The sequence below is a fragment of the Podarcis pityusensis genome (assembly GCF_964106645.2).
Source record: "Podarcis pityusensis genome assembly, chromosome: 3".
Taxonomy (NCBI): domain Eukaryota; kingdom Metazoa; phylum Chordata; class Lepidosauria; order Squamata; family Lacertidae; genus Podarcis; species Podarcis pityusensis.
Window position 1 is genome coordinate 115,872,690 of NC_138026.1, and position 5,676 is coordinate 115,878,365.

The 5,676-nt window shown below is 41.2% G+C and overlaps 1 long non-coding RNA gene across 1 annotated transcript; it reads right to left on the minus strand.

The window, feature by feature from the left end:
- Positions 1 to 416: 416 nt before the first annotated feature.
- On the minus strand, positions 417 to 4,699 carry LOC308474728. The gene is made up of 3 exons (XR_013984900.1): positions 4,004 to 4,699; positions 1,521 to 3,973; positions 417 to 669 (listed from the first exon to the last, which is right to left on the minus strand). It is a non-coding gene; the product is annotated as an uncharacterized lncRNA (long non-coding RNA).
- Positions 4,700 to 5,676: the final 977 nt, after the last annotated feature.

Below are 5,676 nucleotides of genomic sequence, written 5' to 3' on the forward strand. Positions count from 1 at the left end.
TTCTAGCTGTACAGGCTTTAAAGTTAATATATAGATCAAGATCAAGGATTAGGATTAAAAAAAAAGTTAAAAGAAATGGAAAATTGGCTTTTAGTAGGTTAAAACTTAATGTTATATTATATTAAGATTAAGGATTGGGATTAAAAAGGAGGGAAAGGAATTGCTGGACAAACAAATTGAACTGGAATACAAAAGAGGGAGGTATGAGGAGGTCCGGGAAATAAGTTAATGTAAAAGTTAAGATGAAAAGATGGAATTGTTTTTAACTGTTTTTTCTTTCTTTTTCTTTTGCATTTTGTATTTTGTATGGTGTATTTCTCTTTTTATTTTTAAACTTCTTTTTTCCCCCTCTTATTAAGATGTCTCTTTTTATGTGAAACTTCAATAAATATCATTTAAAAAAAAAAAAAAGGATGGGCCAATTCCTTGGGGAATGAACAGCTATTCTCTTGTGCCATGGGTAGTTCTCCAAGGGGTGTAGGGCTTCTAGTAGTGGGTGATTTGCTCATTAAGAACATAGATAGTTGTGTATGCGATGAAAAGCCAGGAACTCCAAGATGTACAGGGTACAGATAACCAGGCACAGCTTTGTAGGCATGGATGAGACAATCTACTGGACATTTGAAACATGCCAGAGTGTGTGCAAAGTAGTCCACACAGATGGAAACACTGAAGAGACACAAAAATATATTTGCATGATTTAATAACAAAATTCCTCTAACATACATCTTATTTAGTGTCTATAATCATCACCCACCCACCCACCCACCCACCAGGGGGCAAAGTAAAATACATACTACACATTATATATCATTGACAATTGCTGACGCAGCTAATTACAGTGACTTATCAGCACCTACTACACTGCTACACAGCTGTAAAACTAGGTCAGGATATGCACCTTGGCTTTTAAAGGGGTCCACACACTGTGGAAAAATAATGAACCCTAACGTTTAAACAACATTTCCCCTGTGGTTCATAACTGTGGAACAGAAACGTAAAGGATATTCTGTACATATCTTTCATGTGTGACCTTCAGAGTGCCTTAGTAAAAATGTCAGCAATTTGGTTGTCACCTGAAACATACTGAAAAGCGATTATTTTGTCAGCAATTAGCTTATTTGCAAATTGCAAACATAATCTCAAAACTCTAGTGCGTTGCGTATTAGTTTCTGAAGACAGAAGAGCGAGTCCACTCTGGGAATCGAGGTAGACATTGACTGGTAGTGTTACTTGTATCTGTAGATCTGCAAATACTTGTAGGTACCATTCTACATTGCAAATAGCCTGAGTGCATGCGCATAATTCACTCTCCATCGTGGAGAGACATATAATGGTTTGTTTTTGGGACTTCCATTCAAATGGACACCCGTTATAGCAGAAAACCATACCAGACACACCCCTGTAATTATTTTGTTTTACTGCATGAGATGCATAGCAAAAAATTTCAAAACCTGAATTGACACTTGATATGGAAATGATTGCCTCCACACCCAGCACATTCTGATTTGTCCTTGTACCTCTTTTTGAACTTCCTGCGCTCCTGCTTCGTCTGGTATACGTCATTGTCTTTGCTGGGGGATGCTTCATTACTGCTAGCCTCCTCATGGTGCACTGGGATTAGCTTCTTATCAGGATGCAGGCTGCTGTCCTTGAGAATCTCCTGGGCGAAGAGTTCAGCAGCTTTTGAGGCCACAGCCTCCTCAATGGTCTTCTGCAGTGTGAGTTCTGGCTTCGAGAGAAGACGCCGTTGTGTAGCCTTATTGGAATTCACCGATTGGGTCTGCGTTGCTCCGGGACAGGAGGAAGGTAGTCAAATGACACCTGAGGTTGATTCAAAGAAAGAGTTTATTCTGCTCTCCGGATAGCAGAAGGCACTTGCGTGATCAAGTCCACAGCAAGTCCAAAGAAATGACAAGTTTCATGCAGTATTTATATCCTCCAGACACCCTCTCCCCCTTCCCCAGCCACGTCAACTTGTATACGCAGGTTGACTTCACATATGTTCCTGCTCTGGTACTCTCAACCATAAAAGGATCTTCCTTCCTGTACTTCTGACCATAAAAGGATCTTCCTCTTCCTACTCTTATCTGGGAAGACGTAATCGTCCCAAGGTACTGGCCAGTATTCTCGTGTCAGTGCTATAATCTGGGGCCGAATCATTCGTAACATCATTTTATGCATCATATTTTGCAAGCATTACGTTAAGCAGGGTATACAGGAGCAGAAAAGAAGCAAGATTAGTCCATTAACATCATTACAAGTCCTCTAAGCCAGTGTTTCCCAACCTTGGGCCTCCAGCTGTTTTTGGACTACAACTCCCATCATCCCTAGCTAGCAAGACCAGTGGTCAGGGATGATGGGAATTGTAGTTCAAAAACAGCTGGAGGCCCAAGGTTGGTAAACACTGCTCTAAGCCACCCAAGGTTCAGAAGCCACTGAGTCAACCAAGATATGTCCCATCCGTTCCAGGTTGGGACAGGAACATGGGCTACTTTCTCTCTTTCTGTTGCCAGGTGTCGAATAGCTATACCATGGTCAGAGCCATGGTCAGAGATGTTAAAGCCACAGGCTCCTTCTGTCAAATTTAATGCAGCCCAAAATCCGGCGGAAGCCAAAATCGGGGCCGTAACTGAGGACTCATTCCAAGGCACAAGGAGGAGGGGTACTCCTCCCAAAGCATCTGTAGGTCACAGAGTGCAAGAGGTTCCGGGTGCAGACTGTACAATTGGTTCGGTTTTGCAGAATAGGCTTCCATTTCTGCGTGTTGCGGGCACCCCATTCTCTCATTAGCCGCTGGGTTACCTTAAGTGGTGTGGGCACGGCGATGGCCAGAAATCAGAAGACTACCATCCCGGCTAAAACCATGTCCCCCCACAGCCCTACCTGCATCATTTGGGCACAGGGATCTATTTCTTTCCTAATACCTTCTTCTTCTAATACCGAGGGTACCTCCCACAAAGCTATATACAAAGCTACATATTCAAAGGGAAAGAAAAGAAAATGTCCTCTTTTAGTCCACGCTGGATTTTTCCTGTGCCGTGCGTAGAGATGCCAGCTTCCAGGGGTGGCACCAGCAGGGCAGTTGTCTGGTGGGTGCTGAGCCGATGCGGTGAGGAGAAGCGTGAGGCGGCGTCTGTAGGGCACCGAGAGATGGTGAGTCGAAGGGCTTGGTGTAGATCAATTGTAGCAGTACAATCTCATACTGCCTGGGGTTTGCTTCATCCTTCAAATCAGGCCTGCTGGAATATATGCAGTCAGGTGTTGGAGGCCCATTCTCTCCCATAGGTGGTGGCGTAACCGGGTTAAGAACCTCAGTAACTTGAAGCTGCAACTGCGGGTGCAGGAGCAGTGCTTGGCAAAGGGAGATAGAAAAATAAGTTCCTTTCATGTCCAACAATGCTGGCCCAGCGTGAGGAGTGACGCACGTGGTTTCCTGTCCAAAGGTGAACTGTCAGCTTTTGTAATCAGAGTGGCAGCAGTCACTGCTGTTCGCATGCAGGGAGGCAAACTTTGTTTCGTAGTGGTTAATCGGCTATGGGTTGGTCATCATCAGGGTCTAACAATTACCTTGATAAAATTACCTTGATAAAAACATATTTCGCCATGTGCAAATGGCTCTGGGTACCTACTAGGTCCACAAATCACCATATAGCATATATTCAATACACACACAAAAAACGACAATTTGAGCCCAACAAAGGACTGCTGGACATCCAAAGGGCCCCATTACCCCATTAATGCCTTCTGTTTCTTCAGCCAATTCCCATCCCTGTACTCTGCTGCCCTCAGGACCAAAGGTGCTACGCCCACTTTATCACTATATGATCTTATATACTGAAACACCCTTTTGTACTGTCATTTTGTCCACTTCACCTCTTTTTCTTAGGTCCTTTCTAAATTCTTCAGTCCCAACATCATCATTATTATTTTTTCCCCTTCCTTCTCTCTCTCTCTCTCTCTCTCTCTCTCTCTCTCTCTCTCTCTCTCTCTCTCTCTTGACACTGACACAAAGATGAAGTATGTTAACAAGGTAACACAGGTGATGATCTGGCATCTGAAATCATTCACACAAACAGAAAGCTTAAAAACACATAAAAAACATGTACCAGATGCTGGCTCTTCTCGAGGGTTAAATGTGATTGTAGAATACACACACACAAATTGCAAGCAGAGATTAAATCACAAAAGAATGAGATCCTCTTGGAAGGTAGCATATTACCGTGATTATCCTACCTTTGCCTTTTAAGATATGCTTCTATCTTAAACTCTTTCTGCAGAATATTTACTGCGAAAGGGTGTTCTGTTGGGCTGCATTTGAAAGTTGATTGACCGTCCTTCCCAGTTTTCCCTATTATTATCTATTATTTATCTGCAAATGATTTAATCTTGATATACTTATTCCCGTACTTAATGGACTTGGGACAGTGGTTCAGTTATAATTATGGTACAACAATAAGTTAAGTGCTACCTGCTGTATGGCTGAATTTTCTTATAAGAAAACATCTGTTGACAGTCAGAAAGGGTATTCCTATTAAACAGGAGGAATAAGCAACTCATGCTGACTAAATATAAACTCATTTCTGCATCTGTATATATCACACACAGAAGAAGACAGAGTGCAACTCAACTTTTTTTGCATATCTATTTAATTCAATCCTATGCAGAGCAGATGGGGGGGTTGAGGACTTTGATTGTACATTTGTGTTCTTCCTCTTCCTTCCTTCCTTCCTTCCTTCCTTTTTTTTTTTTTTTTTTTTTTTGATGGAATCCTTTCTGATTCCTCCTGCATTTTTGGTCCTGCTTGCATATGCTACAGAGAATGTAAACAAATCTTACACTACAGAAAAGCTCTGTAGCTTTTGTGTATCACTGTAGCTTTGTGTACACTGTATCTTAAGTGTATTCTGCTGAAGGACAAAGCTTGCTTGGTGTTATTTGCTTTATGAATTAAGGTCCCAGTCTCCCAATACACACATTTGCTATTTCACCCCAACACTCTTCCTACATGGATTCACACACACACAAAATTCTTATCAAGTAGTTACAGGGATATTAAACTGGAGTGTGCCTGAATTTGCGTCAGTGTAACCATGTTTGATAATAATAAAATACTGCACATTTATGTAATTCAGACATACAAATTATAATGCACTTTTACCTTCAGTTGGGCCAGTGTTCACAACATTCTGTTTTACTTAGCATTTTGGTTTGAAAACCCAAGTTCCACTTTCTCTGCACTTCCTGCAAGATTGTATATTATTAAACAATAAAAGGCACAATTTTCCAAGAGAACATATGTCTTGGAATTGCATATAATCCCCACCAGGCGTCAGAAACTGGCAGATATTACTCAGAAATTTCAAAATTAATGCCCAGATAATTCATATCTTTCCCCCCTGGGTGGTCGCAAATATAAACTTGAAAGTCTTTTGATACATTCATATAAAAGTTCATTTACACCTTACATACTTCAGATAGAAATGGTTCTGGAAAATGCAGTTACAATCAGAACACAAAATTCTTCCTCTTCCAATTATTCACCATGGTTCATTGTACATACTTTCTCCATTTACCTTAATACATCAATTTGCATGCAAACATTAAAAATCACTTTTCCTTCAAAGGAACCATACATAAGGTAACTTTGTTCAATATTGCCTTTCACCCAAGAGA